This window comes from Culex pipiens, chromosome 2 (genome assembly GCF_016801865.2).
Source record: "Culex pipiens pallens isolate TS chromosome 2, TS_CPP_V2, whole genome shotgun sequence".
Lineage (NCBI taxonomy): Eukaryota > Metazoa > Arthropoda > Insecta > Diptera > Culicidae > Culex > Culex pipiens.
The window spans coordinates 72990321-72999689 of record NC_068938.1 but is presented as its reverse complement, the minus strand read 5'-3'; the positions used below and the strand labels follow the sequence as shown (position 1 = coordinate 72999689).

General features: G+C 38.6%; 1 long non-coding RNA gene across 2 annotated transcripts; it reads right to left on the bottom strand.

The window, feature by feature from the left end:
• Positions 1-2097: 2097 nt before the first annotated feature.
• Positions 2098-7456, bottom strand: LOC128093059 (uncharacterized). Of its 2 annotated transcripts, none has more exons than XR_008212201.1 (5): positions 7047-7456; positions 3432-3877; positions 3021-3366; positions 2610-2955; positions 2098-2544 (listed from the first exon to the last, which is right to left on the bottom strand). It is a non-coding gene; the product is annotated as an uncharacterized LOC128093059 (long non-coding RNA). The 2 variants fall into 2 exon arrangements; XR_008212200.1 differs by having other exon boundaries at positions 3432-3855.
• Positions 7457-9369: the final 1913 nt, after the last annotated feature.

The window sequence follows — 9369 nt, the reverse complement described above, 5'->3', positions numbered from 1 at the left end:
AATTGTCTGCTCTACAACTTTGTAGAACATTGCTGCACTCTAAAAAATAACCCTGCAAAGTTAGAAAAAAAAGATTTTGTAAAATGAAAAATCTTGTTCTAAATGAAAAAATGACCCTTCTGGGTCAATGTAGATTCGAAAAGTACATTAACACCTAAACTCCCAAGCTCGAGAAAAAGGGGGCACGAAAATCGAGGCAACTTTTCCCGATTTCGTGTGAGTTGGTAGAGAATCACCCAATAACAATTTTAGTTATACTTTAAACAAATCTTTGTTATCCCGAGCAGACGGAAAAACATGGGAATAGAGGGTGACGACTCTCGAGATTTTCAATTTCCCGGGAACCGAGAGTTGAGTTTTGCCATTTCCCGGGACCCGTGATTTTATTCAACTAGCCAATAGTGTCAATAACTTAAAAAGAAAAGTTCGTACATTCGCTTCATTCGAGTGATTTTTCAAAAGTTGGACAAACTTGTTGTTGGACTTATTATTAGATTTTTTGAAATTAAAAATATAAATATCACCTCCGTGTACGCACGAGAGCAAGCAGCAGTCAAGTGCTCAGTGCTCTATAGTTTTTTCGAAATTTTCCGCCGTAGTCTACCGTGATTACTCGCGAGTTTGCTCCTGCAGCATGCCGAAGGCCGGCCGTGGCCGTGGCAGTTCGAGTGCGGCCTCGAAAAACCCGCGAAGTTCGTCTACCGGCCGTGTGCAAAAAGGTAAACAAGCCAACGCCGTGTCGACCGCCATCGCGCAGGGGAGCGTGAGCGCAGAAGGCATCGACAAAAAGTTACTACATCCCGGATATGTTCCAAGATCACCAGTGCGAACCCGTTCCGGTACTTCCGGTGCCACAACCAACACGTCGACATCCGCCAACATTCCCATCAGGAACGAGTTCCAGATGCTGAGCGACGACGAAGAAAACAACAACAACACCGACGGTAGCAGCACTACCGACGACGACGAATACGATGAACGTGCACGGAAGAAAGTGTTGACGTCAAAAACGAATAATTCTCCAAAGGAACGTAGACCACCTCCAATCTATGTTTTGGACACGTTGACGGACGATATTGACGAGTTGCTGGAAGGCCTCGGATATTGTCTGAAAATCGGTAAGTCGTCAGTGCAAGTCTACACATTTGACAGCAAGAACTTCGACCTGGTTGTGGAGAAATTGAAGAATAAAAACTTCAAGTTCTACACATTCGATCCCGTGCAGAAGACTGCCGTGAAGGTCGTCTTGCAGGGGTACCAAGACCGCCCGATCTCCGACCTAAAGAAGGACCTCTCGGGTGCTGGAATTACGCCGCGTGACATAAAAGTCCTCTCGCGGAAGACAACGGTCACAGGTACACACACACTGTACCTGTTGTACTTCGACCGCGGCACCGTCAAAATTCAAGACCTGCGGAAAACTAAGGCGTTGGACGGTTTTTGGGTAAACTGGCGGTTTTACTCAAAGAACCCGACGGACGCAGCGCAATGCCACCGTTGCCAGAAATTTGGCCACGGCTCGCGGAACTGCAACCTCCCGCCCCGCTGCGTGAAGTGCGGTGAAACACACCTCTCGGAGGCGTGCGCACTGCCGTGCAAGGCGGACTTGGGGGACAAGGCAGAGCAAACCAAGGCGCGCATCAAGTGCGCCAACTGTGGAGGTAACCATACCAGCAACTACCGTGGATGCAGCGCACGGAAAACCTACATCGAGGACCCAGACGGAAACGGGGGGCGCCTGGCGGGCGTTTTGTCTTGGGCGCTGCGCAAGACGTCTGGCAGATTTTCCCCCCGACTGGCCCAAGATTTTCGCCAGAATTCTGGCGAATATGCAACAAACCGGTCGTGCACGATTGAGGCGAACGAACCGTTTCAACCGATTCAATCGGTTATGCGTTTTGACAGATGGATTTTGCCAGACACACGCCAGATTTTGCGCCAGATTTTCGCACGACTGCGGGCAATAGAGCAGCACAAATCTGGCAAAAAATCGGACGTATTTCGTGGAGTGGTTTTCTTCTTGGTTTTCTTCTTTTTATACTGTTTTTTGCTGTTTTCTGTAATAAACAAGTTTCTACAAAATAAAACAAATTTAGATACACTCAGCGTAACAATTAAAGTTTATTAATGTAAAAATATCACGTAAAAAATAGGGTTAATGAATAAGCAGCGCACCGTCTTTGAATTTGCTTTTTCCGGCGGATTCAGTAACCACAACCGAAAGTGGTCAACCGTCTCCGGAAAAGTCTCAAGTCTGTCAATCCCGGCTGTGCAAACCGTCCTTCTCCTCGCCTCTTTCGGCAGGTTCAGCAGCAGCCCCAGGTGCTCGTCCGTCTCCGATCGACTCTCCAGCTGCTCTTGAACTCGTCCAACGTCCCGGATGTGTCGACCGTCCTCCTCTTCGCCTCTTCCGGCAGGTTCAACAGCAGCCCGAGGTGGTCGTCCAACGTCCCGGATGTTCGGACCGTCCTCCTCCTCACCTCTTCCAGCAGGTTCAGTTTTTCGAGGGGGCCAAGGAGATGTTCTTGGAATCGGATTTAGAATCTGTGAAAAAGGAACGGGAAGAAAACTTTTAGTTCAATAACTTTGAAATGAGGCATCATACTCACAGGTCCTTGAACTTGGCCACGGTTCCGGCTGTGTTGACCGTCCTCCTCCTCCTCGCCTCTCCCGGCAGGTTCAGCAGCAGCCCGAGGTGGTCATCCGTCTCCGATGGACTCTCCAGCTTTTCTTGAACTCGGCCAACGTCCCGGCTGTGTTGACCGTCCTCCTCTTCGCATCTTCCGGCAGGTTCAGCAGCAGCCCGAGGTGGTCGTCCGTCGCCGATGGACTCTCCAGCTTTTCTTGAACTCGGCCAACGTCCCGGAAGTTCGGACCGTCCTCCTCCTCACCTCTTCCAGCAGGTTCAGTTTTTCGAGGGGGCCAAGGAGATGTTCTTGGAATCGGATTTTGAATCTGTGAAAAAGGAACGGGAAGAAAACTTTTAGTTCAATAACTTTGAAATGAGGCATCATACTCACAGGTCCTTGAACTTGGCCACGGTTCCGGCTGTGTTGACCGTCCTCCTCCTCCTCGCCTCTCCCGGCAGGTTCAGCAGCAGCCCGAGGTGGTCATCCGTCTCCGATGGACTTTCCAGCTGCTCTTGAACTCGGCCAACGTCCCGGCTGTGTTGACCGTCCTCCTCTTCGCATCTTCCGGCAGGTTCAGCAGCAGCCCGAGGTGGTCGTCCGTCGCCGATGGACTCTCCAGCTTTTCTTGAACTCGGCCAACGTCCCGGAAGTTCGGACCGTCCTCCTCCTCACCTCTTCCAGCAGGTTCAGTTTTTCGAGGGGGCCAAGGAGATGTTCTTGGAATCGGATTTTGAATCTGTGAAAAAGGAACGGGAAGAAAACTTTTAGTTCAATAACTTTGAAATGAGGCATCATACTCACAGGTTCTTGAACTTGGCCACGGTTCCGGCTGTGTTGACCGTCCTCCTCCTCCTCGCCTCTCCCGGCAGGTTCAGCAGCAGCCCGAGGTGGTCATCCGTCTCCGATGGACTCTCCAGCTTTTCTTGAACTCGGCCAACGTCCCGGATGTTCAGACCGTCCTCCTCCTCACCTCTTCCGGCATGTTCAACAGCAGCCCGAGGTGGTCATCCGTCTCCGATGGACTTTCCAGCTGCTCTTGAACTCGTCCAACGTCCGGCTGTGTTGTCCGTCCTCCTCCTCGCCTCTCCCGGCAGGTTCAACAGCAGCCCGAGGTGGTCGTCCGTCGCCGATGGACAAATCCAAATCCGCGCGAAACGCGCCATCCGCGCGATCCGCGCCGTCCGTAACAACCCTGGAAATGGCTTCACGGGCCGGATCTAGGGACCTACATAGGGAAATGAAATGTTCTGGGAGAAATTTCAAACACTCAAAGTCATGCAAACTTAAGGTTGAAAAACTTGTAGTTTTTCTTTGGTGCTGGCACTTTTCTTGTACCGAACAAGCACAAACATAACAAAAACTATCAGATTATTACCAACAACAGTTTTACAATACTTTTGATTGTTATAAGTCTCGTTTTTTGCCAAAATGAATTTAAATTGATTCCGACCTTGTTCTCACATGACCTTGTTGCTCGATTGGAACCCCGATTTGACAGTTCGATTGGAACCCTGAGAGTGACATTTCGCCTCTCCATATAGGCTCTCTAGCCGGATCCTATCCGTGGGCCGTACGTTGGGCAGGCCTTGTTTAAACAAACATTTTTTAAAGTTTATGTCGCCCACCTATTGGCTCAAAAATTCAAGGGGCAAAAACAATATTTTTTTCAAAAAACTTCAAAATTTCAATGAAATTACACGAACAATCAACTGAAAACTATTTACAAAGCATTTCCCTGCGTTAATAATCACTTTGAGCATGATTGAAACACTAAAAACATATTTTTTTTTTATTTTAAAAAATTTCAAAGATTAAAAAAAAATAACATTTTCAAACATTGAAAGCAAGTTCAAAAGTTTTTAAAATTTCAAATAAATCATAATATTTGAAAATTTCTAATAAATCAAAATTTTTAAAAATTTATAACATTTCTAACATTTCGAACATTTCTAACATTTCTAACATTTCGAACATTACTAACATTTCTAACATTTCTAACATTCCTAACATTCCTAACATTCCTAACATTTCTAAAATTTCAATAATTTCTAAAATTTCAATAATTTCTAAAATTCAAAGATTGTAAACATTTAAAAAATTTCAAAAATATCAAAGATTTTAAAATTTATAAAAATGTCTAAAATTTCAACAATTTCTAATATTTTTAAAATTTATAAAATTTGAACAAATTTCTAAATATCAAAAATTTCATAAAATTTAAAAATATCAAAGATTTAAATTTCAAAAATTTCTAAAATTTCTCAATTTTTTATAATTTATAAAAATTTTAGCATTTATAACATATCAAATATCTTGATAATTTCAAAGACTTCAAATTTTCTAATATTTTTAAGATTAAAAAATTCCAAAAATTATAAAAACTAAATTTCAAATATTTTTGAAAATAAAAAACAAATATTTCAAGCATTCCAAAAATTTAAACCATCATTTTTCAAAGTTTATGTCGCCCATACCCCCTCTCCCAATGTTGGCTCAAAAATTCAAGGGGCAAAAACATATTTTTTTCAAAAAACTTCAAATTCAATTTTGTAATTACGTGCAATCAACTGAAATCTATTTGCAAAGCATTTCCCTGCGTAAATAATCACTTTGAGCATAATTGAAACAACTTGAAACATATTTTTTTAGAGAATTTAATTTCAAATTTTTTTTTAAATATCAAAAAATTTAAACAAATTTAGAAATTTTGATATTTTAAAAATTTTAAAATTTTTGAAATTTTTCATATTTTTAATTTTATGATTTTTTTAAAAAAAATTTGATGTTTTAATTTTTTTTCAAATTTCAAAAATTTTAAAATGTTTAAATTTTTTTTTAAATTTTAGAAATTTTAGAAATTTTTAAAATTTTTGAAATCTTTGCTTTGTAAACAGTTTTCAGTTGATTGCACGTGTAATTTCATTGAAATTTTGAAGTTTTTTGAAAAAATATTGTTTCTACCCCTTGAATTTTTGAGCAAATATTGAAGGGAGGGAGTGGGGATGGGCGACGTAAACTTTGAATTATAATTGTTTAAATTTTTAATATGTCTGAAAATTTTATTTTTTATTTTTTTACATATTTGAATTTTTTCAAATTTTTGGATTTTTTTTAATCTTAAAAATATATATTTTTTTTAAGTTTTTGAAATTTTTTAGATTTTTGATATGTTAGGAATGTTAAAATTTTTAGAAATTTTAAAAATTAGAGAAATTTTAAAAATAAGAGAAATTTTAGAAATAAGAGAAATTTTAGAAATTTAAGAAATTTTTAAAATTTAAGAAATTTTAAAAATTTTAGAAATTTAAGAATTTTTTAAAATTTTGGAAATTTTTAAAATATTTGAAACTTTAAATTTTTTTGACATCTTTATTTTTTTAAAATTTAAGAAATTTTAGAAATTTATCAATTTTTGAATTTTAGAAGTTATTGAAATTTTAGAAATTATTGAAATTTTAGAAATTATTGAAATTTTAGAAATTATTGAATTCTTTAAAAATTTAGAGATTTTAGAAATGTTGTTGATCTTTGAAATCTTAGAAATTTTAGAAATTGTCAATTTTTTTTATTTTTATAAATTTTTTAAAAATGTTGAATTTTTTAAAATCTTTGAAAATTTTGAAATTAAAAAAAAGTTGTTTTTTTAAGTGTTTCAATTATGCTCAAAGTGATTATTAACGCAGGGAAATGCTTTGTGAATAGTTTTCAGTTGATTGCACGTGTAATTTTATTGAAATTTTGAAGTTTTTTGAAAAATATTGTTTTTGCCCCTTGAATTTTTGAATGTTGATTGAAAGTAGACGGTAAATTTTGAAAAATCTTAGATTTTTTTTTAAACTTTTGAAAATTTTGGAAAATTTTGGAAAGTTTTGAAATTTTTCTGATTTTTTTTAAATTTTTAAATTTTTGGAAATGTTGAAAAAAAAATACTTTTTTTTAATTTTTGAAATGTTTGAAATTTTTGAAGTTTTTGAAATTTTATAATTTTTTAAAAGCTTAGAAATTTCTGATTAAAAAAACAAAATCTTTTATCACAATCCATGCTAGTATGGTACCAATTTGCATTTTCCGCATCACAATCCGTGCTCGTATGGTTCTTAAAATGTCCCCCAAAGGAACTGGCCATGCCGGGCTGTGTCCATTTTCCCAGAGCGGCCAATTAGCACTTTCCGCATCACAATCCATGCTCGTATGGTTCTTAAAATGTCCCCCAAACGATCACCCCCAAGGGAACCGGCCAAGCCGGGTTGTGGCCATTTTCCCCGAGCGGCTAATTAACATTTTTCGTATCACAATCCATGCTCATATGATTCTTTAAAGGACTCCAAAACGATCACCCCCAAGGGAACCGGCCATGCCGGGTTGTTGTCACTTTTGGCGGAATTTCAACTTTAAAAGTGAATAAAAAAAACTTACCTTTTTCCCCGCACGAGACCACCAAAATAATCGCGAGAGTTCACTCCTAGACACTTCACCACTTTACTCGAAACACAAAAACGGACACTCCGAACACGGAACACGGACACGGACACGGTAACGGTAACGGCACTCGGAACAAGCAACACAAAAAAAAAGATAATTTCCGGGCGGATGCGGACGCGGAACGAGCACGACGTGCACGCGGTTTTTCTCAAGCAGCAATAATTTTGACAATGGCCGATTTTGACAGATGCCAAAACACATGAGTGTGTGTGAGGCGAATTTTCGCCGAAGTGAAAACCGCAAAACACATCCAGGTCCCAAACCAATCAAGGACACGAACCCAACATAAATAAATAGTGTCTTGAATTACCCCCGACAAACGTCCGCCGCCGCCAAACGCAAGATGTTCTGCCGTCTGGGGAGCAGGTAAAGAGGAAAAAGCAAGCAGCAGCGTCCCACCCTCCTCAGCGAAGTACGAGCGTAACCGTGCCGGCTGCTGGTCATCGTACAGTTCCAGCGGACAACCCAGCGTTCCCTCCTGGATGGGGTCGATCGTTCGCCAGCGTGGTCGCTGCCGGTAGCGGCAATGCGGCCCAGCAAGAAGTCACCGGGGAAGATCTCTTTACCCTGCCGGAGTTCTTTGCTCTCGCGGGGGAGATGATGACGCGGTTCCGGACCTGCCGTAACAAAGCGGAGCAATTCCTGGCCCTTGGGGAGCTGATGATCAAGCACATCTATAATTGATTAAATTTTGCTGTGATCTAGTTGTAAGCTTTTTCTATTCCTATCCCCTATCATTAGCAATTGCGTAAGTTTTTTGAAAACTTTTTCTTACTCTTGTTTGTGCATTTAATTAACAGTAATAATTGCTCTAAACCGAATTAAGACGTAACACACAGCTGAAATGAACACAAAAACTCTGTTAGGTTCATAATATGTACAAATTGTAATTTGATTATTCACAAATAAAACCGAATTGAATTGAAAAAAATATAAATAATATATAATTTTCCATTTATGCAATATGGCATTTTTGCAATATGATAAATAACGACACAAAGTAAAAACTTTAAGTTGATTTTTTCCTTCTTAAGATCAACTGTAAATGTTCACAATTAGCGGACACTAACTTTACAAATAATGCCTGATTTTTATTACCAACATAAATATAATTTAATATGCAAAACACAAAATTATTTATTGACATCAAAAAAGGAAATTACCTCGATACAGCGAAATTGGCTTACCAAGAATTTAAAAAAAAAACAAGTTTATGAGTTTTTCTATGCTTGATAGAGGATATGGAAATCAAACTTATCTTGAAAAGGTTTTCCTTCTTAAAAATAATAAATATTTCATTCCTGGTGTGTTACTGCTAAAAATGTTTCAAGGTAAATTTTGGGGTCCACATTTTTTGGTTACTCTCAATTATAGTTTTTGGAATTATTTAAAAGTTTAAATTTACACTTTTAGAATAAGTAGATTAGAGAAGCATTGGTTTATTCAAATTTGAGAATCGAACATTGAACATCCAATATTCTAAACAATTTTGAATTTTTCAAATGTTTTTTCTGATTAAATTTTTAAATTTGGGTCGATATTTGTAAGTAAAAAATTTCCCGGGAGTCTCGACCAAATTTCCCGGGAATCGAGAGGTCCAAAATGGCCGATTTCCCGGGAATTCCCGCTCGTCACCCGGAATAACATTTTTTGATATTTGAAAATACTAGGCCAATTACATTTTATGTTATTTATAACAAGTTTTGTTATTCGCCGTTATCATTTTTTTTGTTATTGGCTGTTATTGTAATAACAGACTTGGGTAATTCTCTACCAACTCACACGAAATCGGGAAAAGTTGCCCCGACCCCTCTTCGATTTGCGTGAAACTTTATCCTATGGGGTAACTTTTGTCCCTGATCATGAATCCGAGGTCCGTTTTTTGATATCTCGTGACGGAGGGGCGGCACGACCCCTTCCATTTTTGAACATGCGAAAAAAGAGGTGTTTTTCAACAATTTGCAGCCTGAAACGGTGATGAGATAGAAATTTGGTGTCAAAGGGACTTTTATGTAAAATTAGACGCCCGATTTGATGGCGTACTCAGAATTCCGAAAAAACGTATTTTTCATCGAAAAAAACACTAAAAAAGTTTTAAAAATTCTCCCATTTTCCGTTACTTGACTGTAAAAAATTTTGGAACATGTTATTTTATGGGAAATTTAATGTACTTTTCGAATCTACATTGACCCAGAAGGGTCATTTTTTCATTTAGAACAATTTTTTTCATTTTAAAATTTCGTGTTTTTTCTAACTT